At 46.2% G+C, this 17566-nt stretch overlaps 1 protein-coding gene across 3 annotated transcripts in view; it reads right to left on the bottom strand.

The window, feature by feature from the left end:
* The window catches only part of mthfs (5,10-methenyltetrahydrofolate synthetase (5-formyltetrahydrofolate cyclo-ligase)), a 149227-nt gene that overhangs the window by 38689 nt on the left and 92972 nt on the right, over positions 1-17566 (bottom strand). The window lies entirely within an intron of this gene.

Here is a 17566-nt window from a genome sequence, read left to right as displayed (position 1 = left end):
TCTTTCTCTCCATACCCCTTGACCCCTTTAGCCATATGGACCACATCTATCTCCCTTTTGAATATATCTAATGAACAACTTTCTGTGGTAGAGAATTCCACAGGTTCACAATTCTCTGAGTGAAGAAGTTTCTCCTCATCTCGGTTCTAAATGGCTTATCCCTTATCCTTAGACTGTGACCCCTGGTTCTGGACTTTCCCAACATCGGGAACATTCTTCCTGCATCTAACCTGTCCAATCCCGTCAAAATTTTATATGTTTCTATGAGATCCCCTCTCATTCTTCTAAATTCCAGTGAATATAAGCCATCGCCCACACTTCAAGATTTAGTTCGGACGTGGAATTTAAGGTCCTTCATTGAAACACCTGTGAACTCTTTGACGTGGAAGCAAGTCATCCTCGACTCGAGGGACTGTCTATGATGATGATGATGACTTCATTGGCTGTAAAGTGCTTTGGGATGTCCTGAAGCCGTGAGCGGTGCTGTATAAATACAAGTTATTTCTTTCTATCCCCTGCTCGCTGCCTGTGCCCCCATTTGTGAAGTGACTTGGAGCATTTGCAGTGTTACAAGCAACAGCTAAATGCCCTGGAATTTCCTCGGAGATGCGACTGAAGCTGCGGCAGTTACAGCGACAGAGCAGGAACCGATCCGAGGAAACTCCCCGCCACCGAGTGAAACCGGGATTCATTCACCTGTGAAAATACCAAAATTCTGCGTCTCCCTGGTGTTCGACAGGTTTTATACCCATAAAATTAAATGTTCGAATTGGTTCCAGGTTCCTGAAGATTACATTGTGTTCTTGGACATGCAGTAAAGGTCCTTTGAGGGACTGATTGACGGGAGTGTAGTACCTCATTGGGCATTAATGTCTCTCATTGCCAATTGCTCTTTATGTCAATATTCTGGTGTAAAGTGCAGTGCCCATTCTGCCAAAGGAACAGTGATCCACCAACTCCAGCATCAATTTGCTAACATTTGTAATGTACTGCCATCTGCTGGGGAATGAATCATTTCCAGTGGACTGATCTAAAGAATTCAAAGTAATCATGAGGAGGCAAAATAAACTTCAACAAATACATATTTAATAATTATTTGTAAAGTTAGCAACTGTGAAGGAGAGTGTGCCCCAAGGGGGGTTTGGGGGTCTCGAGCCCCGAGGGGAATTTGAGGGTTTGGAGCCCCGAGGGGAGGTTTGGGGGTCTTGAGCCCCGAGGGGAATTTGAGGGTCTCGAGCCCCGAGGGGAATTTGAGGGTCTCGAGCCCCGAGGGGAATTTGAGGGTCTCGAGCCCCGAGGGGGGGGTTTGGGGGTCTCGAGCCCCGAGGGGAATTTGAGGGTCTCGAGCCCCAAGGTGGGGGTTTGGGGGTCTTGAACCCCGAGGGGAATTTGAGGGTCTCGAGCCCCGAGGAGGGGTTTGGGGATCTCGAGCTCCGAGGGGGATTTGAGGGTCTCGAGCCCCAAGGGGGGTTTGGGGATCTCGAGCCACGAGGCAGATTTGAGGGTCTAGAGCCCCGTAGGGGATTTGGGGGTTTCGATGAACACCTTCATCGGAACGGAGGTGAAATGGGATGGAAACGTCCCGCGTGCTTGAATCTCCTCAATACACTCAGCAGGCTCACGGATGGCTTTAGCTACAAGCTGGACGTTACGCCAGGACACTCGGGCAGCCAACGCCTCGGGTGATACCCACCCTATTCTGCCGCCAAGCGCCGAGTCCCTGACTCTGGTAACCTTCTCAGCCAGGGCACTCCCCTCTGCTCGCCGCATAGTTGGGGACTGCGGGTCTGTGTCATTGTTGCCTCAGTCTGGAGAGAGCTTCTGCCGGAAGCAGCTAAAACCCAGACCTCCATCCCAGTTAAAAGCAGGCAGCCGGAGCGGAGATCCCTGCGTTTGAGGGCGAAGAGCATCCTGCCGTAATTCAGACCGTGCATTTAGCGGGGATAAAAGTCGGCAGCGTACCACCGCGATCCTCAACGTACAGGTATTCCTGCACAAATGCCCCCTCACCCCCCACAGAACAGCCAAGGTCAACCAAGAGGGCCACGGTCTCAGGTGGAGGAGCTCGCTTCCCTTCCTTTCGGGGCTGCGTCCCCTCTGCTTCCAGAGAGCAGTGCCTCCTCTCCCTCACAGGGTATGGAGGAACCTCCATTTATCCAGAGAACCCATCCTCCACACTCCCTCTCACCGGCTCCGCTAGTCACCACAGGGTGCGCAGCTGATGCTGAAGCAGCCCCACCAGTCCAGACGCTACGTGATTGACCCCCTGTTTGTTCCTTCACACCCCGCCCCCACCCGCCACCCACACTCCCACCACCACCCCCTCTCCTCAGCATGGCCAGTACCGGAAATAAACTGGGCCATCGAATAGAAAGACTTCCATTAATACAGCACCTTTCACCCTTTCACAGGACATCCCAAAACATTTTACAGCTAATTAAGTACTTTTGGAAGTGTAGTCAGTGTTGTAATGTAGGAATCGCAGCAGATAATTTTCACGCAGCCAGCTCCCGCAAATAAAAGTGACAACGACCAGGTAATCTGTTTTAGTAATGTTGCTTAAGGAATAAATAGTGGGCACCCTTCTTCGAATGCCATAGGACTTTTACATCCACTGGAGGGGACAGACGTCTCATGCGAAAGACAGCACCTCTGACAGTGCAGCACTCCCTTAGATTGATCGGGTCCATGAGCAAAATGTGGGTGAGCACCTTGGGGATAGTGACCACAATATGATAAGTTTAAGGTCCAACTGGAAAGGGAAAGAATCAGTATAAAAATAATAGATTGGATTCGGGCAGATTTTCAGATGATGAGGAGTGAGATTGTGCGAGTGAGGTGGTGGAGGAATGCCGTGGGAGATGTAAGAGGAATTTGTCGAGACCGGAGACATGTTATTTCAGGGCTCCACACAATGTGGATATGAGCTGGAGAATGGGGAATTGACCTGGCCAATATAGTACACATTTTGTTTTTTTAAAAAGGAGACAGAACTAATCCGGGTAATTACAGGTCAGCCAGTTAAACATCTGTGCCAGGGATAATTTTAGAGTCTTTAATTAAGAATGAAGCTACCAGTGGTGTTGAAATTTGCAGATGATACCAAAATAGAAGCCACAAAGGGATATTGATGAGACTTGCAAATGGGCTAAAAGTGGCAGGCGGGATTCACTGTTACCAAGTGCGAGGTGCTGAATTTTGGTCGAAGAAAATAACAGCAGTAATTAGGCTGCGGATGGGAGCAGGCTCGGTGTGGTGGGAGAGCAGAGCGATTTGGGGGAAAAGGGTCACAGGACATTCAAGGCAGCAACTCCGAATTCCATTAGCTGTTTTACAGTCTTATCAACCCAAGTTTTATCAGAAGGTATAGAATATAAGAACCAAGAGGTCAGGATGAGCCATTTAAAACCTGAGAGAGCTCAGTTAGAGTACTGTGTGCAGTAATGGGCTCTGGATGGATAGTGAGGCTTTAGAGAGGGTACAGTACAGATTCACTAGGGTGCCGCCTGGTATGAGAAAATACAAAAGACTTCAAAAAATTGGGGGGGGGGGGGTTAAAAACAATGCAGATTAAAGGGTGATGTGATACAAGTGTTTATAATTATATAAGTATGGGACAGGGAAGAGAGAAGCAGACTGTTTCTCGTAGTTGAGGGCTTAAGAATGAAGGGCCATAGATACTGAGGGGCTGTAGATAATGAGGGGCCACAGATACTGAGGGCAGAGAGCTGTGAGGCTGTGGGATTCACTCCAAGGGTCAGTGGTTGAGGCAGAAACTATGTCAGGATTAGACTGGATAGGTGGACGAATGAAAAGACCGAGAAGGGAGATGTGAACAGAGCGGTTACACGTGACTAGGACTATTTGCTTGTGTGGAGAATAAATGTCAAAATGAATTGGTTGGGCTGTATAGCCTGTTTCCGTCTTGTAACTTCTATATATTTGTATGAAGATGTTTTCAGTCTATTTCTAAAGCACCTTGTAAAATTATCCTTTGAATTAAGTAACTTGCAAGCTGGCAATTTTAGAAAGAATTTAATGTTAAGATGCTCCGTGAATACTCAGTAGCAGGCAAGGTATTAGGTGGCAAGACATGCAGCACTGAGAGACAGACAAACACACAGGGTAGGCAAAAAAGGACATTCCGCAGACTGGGAGGGTAGGTTGAGTGATGCCCCATGGGGGTCTGTGTTGTGCTGCTCTTTATTTATAATTCTACATCAATAATCTGGACTGAAGAATTAAGGGAACAATACTGAAATTTTCTGACAAATTGAAATTGTGATGAGGATTGTGAAAGCCTCATTCAACGTGGATAAATGTGAAATAATAGATTTAGGAAATAAGACCAGAGAAAGGAAATACATTTTAAAAGATAAGATTTTAAAAGCAGAAGAGGGGCCTTGGTGTGCAGATAAACGGGCTGTTTAAGGTAACGACGCAAGTAGATAAGGCCATAGGAACGGAAAATTAAATGGTTGGTTTTCATTCCAAAGCATAGAACATCCAAAAGCAAAGGGGACAATTCTGAATCTGTACAAGACTTTGGTTCAGCATTATTTAGAGTATACAATTTTGAGCCTTTTAATGAATCTTCCCAATCTATCATAGCCAATTCATTCCTCATATCTTCGTAGTTTCCTTTCTTTAGATTTAGGACCCTAGTTTCGGATTAGACTATTCACTTTCCATCTTAATAAAGAATTCAAATCATGTTATGGTCACTCTTCCTTAAAGGACCTCGCACGAGACTGTTAATTAAACCCTTCTCATTACACAATACCCAATCTAAGATAGCCTGTTCCCTAGTAGGCTCCTCAACATACTGGTCTAAAAAAATCATCTTGTACACACTTCAGGAATTCATCTTCCACAGTATTATTACAAATTTGGTTTTCCAAGTCTATAAGTAGATTAAAGTCACCTACGATTACAGTAGTAACCTTGTTACATGCTTCTCTAATTTCCTCTTTGATACCGTCCCCTACATTACCATTACTGTTTGGACGCCAATAGACAACTCCCACCATTGTTTTAGAAACATAGAAACATAGAAATTTACAGCGCAGAAGGAGGCCATTTCGGCCCATCGTGTCCACGCCGGCCGACAAAGAGCTGCATAGCCCTTGGTCAGCAGCCCTAAAGGTTACATATAAACCTATGAACAATGACGGAAAGGCAAAGAGCACCCAGCCCAACCAGTCCGCCGCACACAACTGCGACACCTCTTATACTGAAACATTCTACACTCCACCCCAACCAGAGCCATGTGATCTCCAAGTAGAGGCAAAAACCAGATAAAAACCCAGGCCAATTTAGGGAGAAAAAATCTGGGAAAATTCCTCTCCGGCCCATCCAGGTGATCAAAACTAGTCCAGGAGATCACCCTGGCCGTATTCTATTCCCTGCAGTACTTACCATTATATCTGCGCCGTCCAACAAAAGGTCACCCAGTCTAATCCCAATTACCAGCTCGAGGTCCGTAACCCTGCAGGTTACGGCACTTTAAGTGCCCATCCAACCATCTCTTAATAGTGGTGAGGGTTTCTGCATCCACCACTCTTCGAGGCAGCGAGTTCCAGATCCCCATAACCCTCTGCTTAAAGAAGCCCCCCCTCAAATCCCCTCTAAGCCTTCCACCAACCACCTTAAAACTATGCCCCCTCGTAATAGACCCCTCTACCAATGGAAATAGGCCCTTACTATCTACTATGCCCCTCAATATTTTCTACATCTCAATGAGGTCTCCTCTCAACCTCCTCTGTTCCAATGAGAATAAACCCAGCCTATCCAATCTGTCCTCATAACTAAGATTCTCCATTCCAGGCAGCATCCGAGTAAATTTCCTCTGCATCCTCTCGAGTGCAATCGTGTCCTTCCTATAATACAGCAACCAGAACTGCACGTAGTACTCCAGCTGTGGCCTAACCAAAGTATTATACAATTTAAGCATAACCTCCATGCTCTTATATTCTATGCCTCGGCCAATAAAGGCAAGCATTTCATATACCTTCTTAACCACCTTACCCACTTGGCCTGTTACTTTCAGGACATACACTCCAAGGTTCCTTTGTTCATCTACAATATTAAGTGGCCTACCGCTTAATGTGTATACCCTTTCCTTATTAGCCCTCCCAAAGTGCATCACCTCACACTTCTGTGAATTCAATTCCATTTTCCACTACTCTGCCCACCTGACCAGTGGATTGATATCCTTCTGCAGCCTATGACTTTCCTCTTCATTATCAACCACACAGCCAATTTTAGTCTCGTCTGCAAACTTCTTAATCATACTCCCTATATTCAAATCTAAATTGTTGATATATACCACAAAAAGCAAAAGACCCAGTACTGAGCCCTGCAGAACCCCACTGGAAACATCCTTCCAGTCACAAAAACATCCAGCAATCATTACCCTTTGCTTCCTACCTCCAAGCCAATTTTGAATCCAACTTGCCACTTTGCCCTGTATCCCATGGGCTTTAACCTTCATAACCAGTCTACCATATGGGACCTTATCAAAAGCCTTGCTAAAGTCCATATAGACGACATCGTACGCACTACCCTCATTGACCCTCTTGGTTACCTCGTCAAAAAATTCAATCAGGTTAGTCAAATACGATCTTCCCTTAACAAATCCATGCTGACTGTCCGTAATTAATCCTTGCCTTTCCAAATATAGATTTATCCTGTCTTTCAGGACTTTTTCCAATAATTTTCCCACCACTGAGGTTAGGCTGAGAGGGCTGTAATTACTCGGCCTATCCCTTTCTCCTTTCTTAAACAAGGGTACTACATTAGCAGTCCTCTAATCCTCCGGCACCATGTCCAGATCCAAAGAGGACTGGAAAATGATGGTCAAGTTCTCTGCTATTTCCTCTTTTACTTTGCTCAACAGCCTGGGATGCATATCATCCGGACCTGGGGACTTATCTACTTTCAAAGCTACTAAACCCCTTAATACATCCTCTCTCACTGTATTTATTTCATCCAGAATATCACACTCCTCCTCGCTAACAGTATCTGCATTGGCCCTTTCCTTTGTGAAAACAGATGCAAAGTATTCGTTAAGAACCCTACCAACATCTTCTGCCTCCACACAAAGATTACCCTCATGCTCACCAACAGGCCCTACCCTTTCTTTAGTTATCCTATTACTCTTAATATATTTATGGAACATCTTAGGGTTTTCATTAATTTTACCGGCCAAGAATTTCTCGTACTCGCTCTTAAATTCCTAATATCCTTTTTAATTTTGCCTCTTAACTTTCTCTATTCCTCTAAAGATCTATTGTATTTAGCTGTTGTTTATGATATAAGCGTCCCTTTTTTTCTTAATCCTCCCCAGTAATTTCCTAGACATCCAGGGGGCTCCAGAATTATTTTTCCCAGCCTTTTTCTTTAAGGGCACATGTTTGGCCTGAGCCTTCCGGATCTCCTCCTTGAATGCCTCCCACTGTTCCGACACTGATTTACCCACAAGTTGCTGTTTCCAGTCCACTATTGCCAAATCACTCCTTAACTTAGCAAAATTAGCTTTTCCCCAATTCAGAACTTTTATTTCAGGCCTTTCCTTGTCCTTATCCCTAACCAACTTGAATCTGACTGAATTATGGTCAATGGCACCCAAGTGCTCTCCCACTAATACCCCTTCAACCTGCCCAGCTTCATACCCCAAAACTAAATCCAAGACTGCCCCCTCTCATGTTGGGCTTGTTATATACTGACTAAAAAAGTTCTCCTGATTGCATTTCAAGAATTCCACACCCTCTATACCCTTCACACTAAATTTGTCCCAATCAATATTTGGATAGTTAAAATCCCCTACTATTACTACCCTATGGTTTTTGGACTTCACAGCAATTTTCCTACATATTTGCTCCTCTATCTCCCTCCCACACGCCCAGCTGTGTGATCGCCCTTTTTTATTTTTCAATTCGACCCATTGGCCTCATTTGATGATCCCTCTAACATATCATCCCTCCTCACTGCTGTAATAGTTTCTTTAATCAGCACTGCGACTCCCCCTCTTTTTACCCCCCTATCTTGTCTAAAAATCCTGTAGCCAGGAATATTGATCTGCCAAACCTGCCCCTCTTTCAGCCATGTTTCTATAATGGCTATTGTTATGTATTCAACCCTTTGTAACCTGCATTACACTACCACCAGAGGGCCTACCTGTTGGAGTCCCATGGGATCCCAGCATCCCTTGGGACTACGGTATATAATCAGACCACCCACGAGGTACCTGCACTCTGGAGTCTTATTAAAAGGAGCTACGGTCACACTTGCTCATTGTACACAGTACTCAGTTTCATCCTTTATTACAAATGTATCAAATGGCGATGAGGTAACGAACAACCGCGCAAAAATGTCAAAGAACAGTTGGTATCCTGGAGAAGTTCTCAGAAGGGGACGATTGGAAGGCCGTCGTGGAGAGACTCGACCAATACTTTGTGGCCAACGAGCTGGAAGGGGCCGAGAACTGTGCCAAACGAAGGGCGATCCTCCTAACTGTCTATGGGCAACATGAAGAATCTCCGAGCTCTGGCAAAACCAACAGCTAAATCCTATGAAGAATTGTGTACGCTGGTCCAGGAACACCTAAATCCTAAGGAAAGCATTTTGATGGCGAGATATTGGTTCTACACGTTGTCAACGATTGGAGGGCCAGGAAGTGGCGAGCTATGTCGCCGAACTAAGGTGCCTCGCAGGACATTGCGAATTTGAGGGATTCCTAGAACAAATGTTTAGAGACTTTTTTGTACTGGGCATTGGCCATGAGGTAATTCTTCGCAAACTGTTAACTGTTGAAACTCCGAATCTAAACAAAGCCATAATGATAGCCCAGACATTTATGTCCACCAGCGACAACACCAAACAGATTTCGCAGAGTAAAGAAGTTTCGGCCAGTACTGTGCACAAAGTAACGTTGTTTTCGAGCATGAATATACATGCCGGCTGCTGCTGCCCGACCTCAGATAACCCAGAGTCCACCATCAATTGTTAATGCGAGGTAGTTAACACCTTGTTGAAGCTGTGGAGGTGATCATCGGCCCCATCAATGCCGCTTCAAGCACTATGCGTGCAACGGTTGCAGAACAATGGGATACCTCCAGCAAATGTGCAGGCGAACTGCAAACCCTGCAAACCACCACGTTGCAGAGGAAGATCGATCCACGTGGATCAGGCTAAATTGGAGACTCGTACCGAGGAGGCAGAAGTGTTCGGGGTACACACATTCACCACGAAATGTCCACCAATAATGTTGAAAGTTGAACTGAATGGAATTCCAGTATCTATGGAACTGGACACGGGTGCGAGTCAGTCCATAATGAGTAAAAAGTCCTTTGACAGGCTGTGGGGCAAAAAGGCACACAGGCCCAAGCTCAGCCCCATTCACACCAAACTAAGGACTTGCACCAAGGAACTAATCCCTGTAATTGGCAGTGCAGAAGTCAAAGTCTCCTATGATGGAGCAGTACACGAACTCCCGCTGTGGATTGTGCCAGGGGCTGGCCCCACATTGTTTGGCAAAGGTTGGTTGGGAAAATCCGCTGGAATTGGGACGACATCCGAGCGCTTTCATCCGTCGACGATGCCTCAAGTGCCCAGGTTCTGAGCAGGTTTCCATCGCTGTTCGAGCCAGGTATTGGAAGCTTCTCGGGGGCGAAAGTGCAGATCCATTTGGTTTCCGGTACGCGACCCATCCACCACAAGACACGGGCGGTACCATATATGATGCGTGAGAAAGTGGAAATTGAGCTGGACAGGCTGCAGTGAGAAGGCATCATTGCACCGATGGAATTCAATGAGTGGGCTAGTCCGATTGTCCTGCACTCAAAGAGGACGGTACGGTCGGAATTTATGGGGACTATAAAGTAACGATTAACCGTTTTTCGCTACAGGACCAGTACCCACTACCCAAGACAGATGACCTATTTGCGACCCTGGCTGGAGGGAAGACATTCACGAAGCTGGACCTGACCTCGGCCTACATGGCGCAGGAGGTCGAGTTCTTGGGAAGAAGAATTGCAGCAGACAGCATCAGGCCCACTGACGCCAAGACGGAGGCCATCAAGAACGCGCCGCGACCACTGAACGTGATGGAGCTGCGGTCGTTCCTGGGACTCCTTAACTATTTCGGTAATTTCCGACCTGGGTTAAGTACCCTGCTAGAACCCCTACATGCGCTACTGCACAAGGGAGACGACTGGGTATGGGGTGATTCACAAGAGGCTGCCTTTAAGAAAGCCAGAAACCTGTTGTGTTCAAATAAACTGCTTGTCCTGTATAACCCTTGTAAACTTTTAGTGATGGCTTGCGATGTGTCGTCATACGGGGTCGGGTGTGTGTTACAACAGGCTAACAAATCGGGAATTTTGCAACCGGTCACTTATGCGTCCAGGAGTTTGTCCAAGGCCGAAAGGGCCGACAGCATGATTGAAAAAGAGACTCTGGCATGCGTTTACGGGGTAAAGAAAATGCACCAGTACTTATTTGGCCTCAAATTTGAGCTTGAAACTGACCACAAACCGCTCATATCGCTGTTCTCTGAGAGCAAAGGGACTAACACTAATGTCTCTGCCCGCATCCAAAGATGGGCGCTCATGCTGTCGGCATACAACTATGTAATGCGCCACAGACCGGGCACAGAGAACTGCGCAGATGCTCTCAGTTGGCTGCCATTGCCCACCACCGGGGCGGAAATGGCATAGCCAGTGGACTTGCTCATGGTAATGGATGCAGAAGAAAACGAAAAGTCCCCCATTACGGCCTGCCAGATCAGGACCTGGACCAGCCAGGATCCTTTACTATCCTTGGTAAAAAATCTGTGTCCTCCATGGGAGCTGGTCCAGCGTCCCAGCGGAGATGCAGGATGCAATTAAGCTGTTCCACAGGCGCAAAGACAAAATGTTCCTGCAGGCGGCTGTCTGTTGTGGGGCTATCGCGTGGTCTTGCCGAAGAAAGGCAGAGATACGTTCATTTGTGAACTGCACAGCATCCACCCAGGCATTGTAATGATGAAAGCCATAGCCAGATCCCACGTATGGCATCGACACAGATTTAGAGTCATGCATGCGCCAGTGCAACTCTTGCTCTCAGCTGACCAATGTACCCAGAGAGGCACCGCTAAGTTTGTGGTTGTGGCCCTCCAAACTGTGATCGAGGATCCACGTAGACTATGCGGGCCCATTTCTAGGCAAAATGTTCTTGGTTATCGTGGACGCTTACTCAAAATGGATTGAATGTGCAATAATGTCTGTTAGCACGTCCACGGCCACTATTGAAAGCCTACGAGACATGTTCGCCACGCACGGCCTGCCTGATGTCCTAGTCAGTAACAATGGGCCGTGTTTCACAGTGCTGAATTCAAGGAAGTCATGACCCGCAATGGAATCAAGCACGTCACAACTGCCCCGTTCAAGCCCGCATCCAATGGCCAGGCAGAACGGGAAGTTCAGACCATCAAGCAAAGCTTGAAACGCGTGTCGGAAGGCTCCCTGCAGACCTGGCTATCCCGAGTACTGTTCAGCTACCGCACAATACCCCACTCACTCACTCACCAGGATTCCCCCAGCCGAACTGCTCATGAAAAGGGCGCTCAAAACAAGGCTCTCGCTTGTCCATCCTGATCTCCATGATCACGTGGAGGGCAGGCGGCATCAACAAAGTGTGTACCATGACCAGGCAAATTTGTCACACGATACTGAGGTCAATGATCCTGTGTTTGTACTCAATTATGGTCCCAAATGGCTCACTGGCATGGTCGTAGCCAAAGAGGGGAGTAGGATGTTTCAGGTCAAATTGGCCAAAGGACTAATGTGCAGAAAACATTTGGACCAAATCAAATTGCAGTTCACCAACAGCTACCAACAACCCGAAGAAAACACCACCAACTTTGACCCTCCGACACACACACAAATGGCAACTGACATCATGGTTGATCATGAAACCAAACTCATCATCCCCAGCCGCCCGGCAAGGCCGGCTGTCCAACAGCCCAGTGAAGAACTGACCAACTCATCCACATCCGCATCTGTACCGAGACGATCGACAAGGGAGCGAAAAGTCCCAGATCGTCTCACCTTGTAAATAAGTGTACTGTTGACTTCATGGGGGAGTGATGTTATGTATTTAACCCCTTGTAATCTGTATTACACTACCACCAGAGGGCCTACTTGTTGGAGTCCCAAGAGATCCCAGCATCCCTTCGGAGCATGGGATACAAGCAGACTACTCACGAGGTACCTGCAATCTGGAGTCTTATTAAAGGAGCTAAGGTCACACTTGCTCATCGTACACAGTACTCAGTTCTCAGTTTCATCCTTTATTACGAACGTATCAGCTATAATGTCAAACTCCCAAGTGTCTACCTGTGCTCTTAGCTCATCTGCCTTATTCGCTATACTCCTTGTATTAAAGTATATACCAGCACAGGAAGACCTCCTTGCTTACTACTTACTAAGCCCTGTTTCCTCTGTATTACAGATTCACTTTCTAGATTCTTGCTATCCAATTTCTGCTTTACTTCCTTCACTTTTGAATTTGTTCTCAGGTCCCGGCGCTGTTGAGGCATAACCCGTCCGGTTTGTACAGGTCCCATCTCCCCCAGAAGCGGTCCCAATGCCTCAAGAATTTAAAGCCCTCCCTCCTAAACCAACTTTCCAGCCACATTTTCTGCCCCTTGGTGTTCCTTTGCTCCACCCAAATTGATTCTACATCTTGATTTTCTGAGCCAATATCCTTTCTCACTGATTTCATCCTTTACTAACAACGACACACCAGTCCCTTTTCCTTTTTGCCTGTCCTTCCTAAATATCGAATATCCTTGGATATTCAGTTCCCAACCCTGGTCGCCCTGCAACCATGTTTCCGTAATTGCAACTATATCGTATCCGTTTATATCTGTTTGTGCTGTTAATTCGTCTACCTTATTACAGATGCTTCGTGCATTCAGATACAATGCTTTTAGATTTGTCTTTTTAACATTATTAGACATCTTAACATTATTTTGTACTATAGCCCTATTTGTCTTATCGCTATTTTCTCTTACCTGGATTGTTAGTGCACTATTTTGTTTGTATGCTGTGTCCCTTCCTGACATTATCTGGTTATCCTTATCACAATCACTTTCCTCCATTGCTTCCTTTTCTTTTCTCTTTAGCATTCTAGATTTCTCTCCAGCATTCTAGATTTCTCTCCACTGGGACCCTCCACCTCCCCACCGCCCCCCCACCCCCGTTATTTAAAGCCCTGTCTACCTCCTTATTCGGTTTGCTAGAACTCTGGTCCCAGCATAGTTCAGGTGTAGTCCGTCCCCACAGAACAGCTCTCTCTTTCCCGAGTATTGGTGCCAGTGCCCCACGAAGCGAAACCCACTTCTCCCACACCAACCTCTGAGCCACGCATTCATCTCCCTGATTCTATTGACCCTATGCCAATTTGCTCATGGCTCAGGTAATAATGCAGAGATTATTACCTTTGTGGTTCTGCTTTTCAATTTAGTCCCTAGCTGCTCAAACTCTCTCAGCAGAACCTCTTTCTTAGTCCTACTTATGTCATTGGTACCTACATATTCCACGACAACTGGATCCTCCCCCTCCCATTCCAAGTTCCGCTCCAGCCCGGAGATGTCCTTTATCCTGGCACCGGGTAGGCAACACAGCCTTCGCACCCAAGCTCTCGGCTGCAGAGAAAGCTATCTCTCCCCCCAACTATATTGTCCCCTACTACAACCAGCTGCCTCTTTACTCCCCCCACTTGAATGGCTTTCTGCACCACGGTGTCTTGGTCAATCTGCTCGTCCACCCTGCAGTCTGCACACTTGTCTACAAGGGTTGCAGGAACCTCAAATCTATTGGACAAGTGCAGGACTGAGGCTCCTGCAATACTACCTCCTGGATCCCCTTACCTGCTTCACTGGCAGTCACACCCTCCTGTCCCTGACCTCGTGGCAATTCTAAAGTATTTAATCTAGAGGGTGTGGCTGCCTCCTGGAGCAAAAGGTCCAGGTAACTTTCTCCCTGATGTCTCGCAATGTCTGCAGCCCGGACTCCAGCTCCTCAACTCGGAGACAAAGTTCATCGAGCCGCAGACACTTACCGCAGATGTAGTTGCCCTGGACCAAAACGTCCAGATAATTGCAGCAACAACACATCTCCTAGTTTCCCATTATTTTATTTAATGAATTAGTTTAGTGTTAATTAAAGTGTTTACCTTATATACTGTACATTGGGATGTTTTAAGCTTTTCGACTGACTATGAAAAGGAGCATCCATGGAAATATGTGGCCTGGAATCTTGAGCAAGCCTCGATTGATTCCGATGGGAGAAATGAGCTTGAGGTTTCACTCAAACAATGGGGTCAGATTAACTTCATGGCCTGAATCAGAAAAACGTTTATCAGCGAGACGACGACCAGACACACCCATCGACAGTAAGAGGAGACCACACTAAATGTGTATTTTAGGGAGTGGGATACAAGATGAGGAGTCATCTTCAATCTCACAGACTCTGCATATCTCCGCTGGTTGAATTACCGGTTGATGATGTGTGAATGTCGGCCATTCAGAAGCCTAGCAACTGAAACTACGGTTGGGGCAGGGCTTTGTGACAAACAGACTTTAAGACGGAAGGACATGGACAGGGAGACACACTGGGAGACACTCTCTCGCTCTCGGGGACTGCGGCAGTCAGGTGAAGACAGATGGGGACCGCTCATTCCCAGCTCCAGGGCCCACAATCGGCATCGGTGACGACCAGCCGGATTGGGCGATTGTATGTTGCAACCAAATCTCTCAGGGGCTTTGCCTGTGTGGTTTGTTGGCTTTAATAAACTCTGCTGCCATCTCTTTTCGAACTCGAGGATGTAGGCCGTCAGGACCAGGGGATTGTTGGCTTTTAGTCCCATTATTTCTCAAATACTATTTCTCTGCTGGCATTAATTACTTTAGATTCGTAACTTTCATTAGCCCCTTGGTTCCGCACTATTTCTGGTATGCTTTTTGTGTATTCTACTGTGATAACCGAATCAAAATATTTGTTCAAAGTCTCTGCCATTTCTTTATTCCCCATTATAATTTCTCCTTTCTCAGCCTCTAAGGGACCAATGCCTACTTTTGTTACTCTCTTCCTTTATTACACATTTGTAGAAGCTCTTTCAATCTTTTTTTATATTTCTTGCTAGTTTACTCTCATGTTCTATTTTCTCCCTATTTATCAATTTTTTAGTCATCCTTTGCTGGTTCTAAAGCTCTCCCAATCCTCAGGCTTGTTACTGTACTTTGCAATATCATAACCCATCTTTAAATCTAACACAGATAGATCACTGTTCCCGTGAAGTGACTATTTCTCAATGGAATGTATATTCGTTGAGAATTTTGGAATATTTATTTAAATGTTTGCCATGGCTTATCTACCGTCAGGTGAGGGGACATTTAAAAATCTAGGGCTCTAAATTGCCCAGGAGTTGCTCCGTTTTTTTTGGAGCAACTTGATTTTTCTGGAGTATCTTAAAAATCCCCACTTTGCACATTCAATTTGCGCCGGTGTAAGTGTGTTAGATAGGATTTTTTTAGTTTAGTTTAGTTTTTTTCAAAAGGGGGCGTTACCAGCTACCTACGCCCGTTTTGGCCATTTACACCACTTTGCACAGCTAATAGTTACTCCAAACAAACTTAGACCAGCGAATGTGGCTACTTGTGGCCGCATAGAAAACCCTTGCGGAGAGTTAAGAAATCAGCGCAGGTCGGTACATCGGAGGCCAGCAGAACTTAATGATTTGACTAAAGAATGTGAATAGGATCAAACAGCTATACAGGACATCATATGACAAACTTCGCAAAGTTAATTTACTATACAACAGAAGCATTCATGGAAGCTTAAACTACAAAAATAAAAGAAGTAAAGAGATAAAACATATTTACATAATTTGTTCAAAATATTCAAATAAAAAACAGAAGTATCTCCTGCCGGTAATTCTTATGTTCTTATGTAGGAAAGTATTTTCATCAACAGGGTTAAGGAAAGTCTTGAGTAAGCTCATTAAAATTACTGGATGCAGTCATCAGCCCCTCCCACTCCCAGATCAAAACTCCCCCCCAGATCAAAACTCCCTCCCACCACCCATCAAAACTCTCCTCCTCCTCCTCCTGCCCCCCACCCCGATCAAAACTCTTTCCCCCCACCCCGATCAAAACTCTCCCCGCACCAACCTGTCTGTTGTAGCCTTAGCCCAGGAAGGCAGCAGGCCACTCGGCCCGGAATAGGGGCGGAAAGCATCAGGTCTCACGTTGCAGCACGCATCATCATCATCATCATCGAACGATTCAGTGCGCATGCGGAGAGTTGCCGGCACTGTTTTTTGCACAGTGCCCTAGCTCCGTCCCCTAATCAACGGACCATGCCGTGCCAAGCCATGGGAGAGGCCACAGAGTTGCCAGAATCCAGAGACATCTTTTTGCCGCCGTTTTCAGCCCACAAAATCGGCGCATCACTGGTGATTGCGATGAAAAAACGTGTGGGCCAATTTTGAGCCCCTAAAGAGAAAAGTCAAGGCACTGGAGCAGTGTAGTGTAAGGTGTAGGGTAAAGATCAGCAGAGTGTGACAGGAGGGACAGTGAGTTTAATGGAATAATGCGTCAGCGAGTAAGGTGAAAGTAGGGATTAATGGTAAAAAGTTATAATTAAAGGCTCTTTATCTGAATGCACAAACATTTGTAACAAGATAGACAAATGAATAGCACAAATAGAGATAAATGGGTTTCATCTAATAGCCCTACAATGCTGCACTGCACAGTTTCTGGCAATGTCTGCTGATCCAATGCCTGACTATCCAGTTGGCAATATAGTAACTCATTGGCAGCAAAGTGCTTTGGGAACTCCGGATATCGTGAAAGGCGCTATATAAATACAAGTTCGTTCTCTCACACAGAGAAAAAACCGTATGCCGGCACACAGGCCATTCCCAGCTCGGAATCCCATTTGCCACTGAGACATTAGGTCAAGTGACCAAATACTTACATAGAAACATAGAAACATAGAAAATAGGTGCAGGAGTAGGCCATTCGGCCCTTCTAGCCTGCACCGCCATTCAATGAGTTCATGGCTGAACATTCAACTTCAGTACCCCATTCCTGCTTTCTCGCCATACCCCTTGATCCCCCTAGTAGTAAGGACCTCATCTAACTCCTTTTTGAATATATTTAGTGAATTGGCCTCAACAACTTTCTGTGGTAGAGAATTCCACAGGTTCACCACTCTCTGGGTGAAGAAGTTCCTCCGCATCTCGGTCCTAAATGGCTTACCCCTTATCCTTAGACTGTGACCTCTGGTTCTGGACTTCCCCAACATTGGGAACATTCTTCCTGCATCTAACCTGTCTAACCCCGTCAGAATTTTAAATGTTTCTATGAGGTCCCCTCTCATTCTTCTGAACTCCAGTGAATACAAGCCCAGTTGATCCAGTCTTTCTTGATAGGTCAGTCCCGCCATCCCGGGAATCAGTCTGGTGAACCTTCGCTGCACTCCCTCAATAGCAAGAATGTCCTTCCTCAGGTTAGGAG

This window comes from Pristiophorus japonicus, chromosome 17, assembly GCF_044704955.1.
Source record: "Pristiophorus japonicus isolate sPriJap1 chromosome 17, sPriJap1.hap1, whole genome shotgun sequence".
In the NCBI taxonomy this organism is placed as follows: domain Eukaryota; kingdom Metazoa; phylum Chordata; class Chondrichthyes; family Pristiophoridae; genus Pristiophorus; species Pristiophorus japonicus.
Note: the sequence above shows the minus strand (reverse complement) of the source record. Positions and strands in the feature narration are given on the sequence as shown.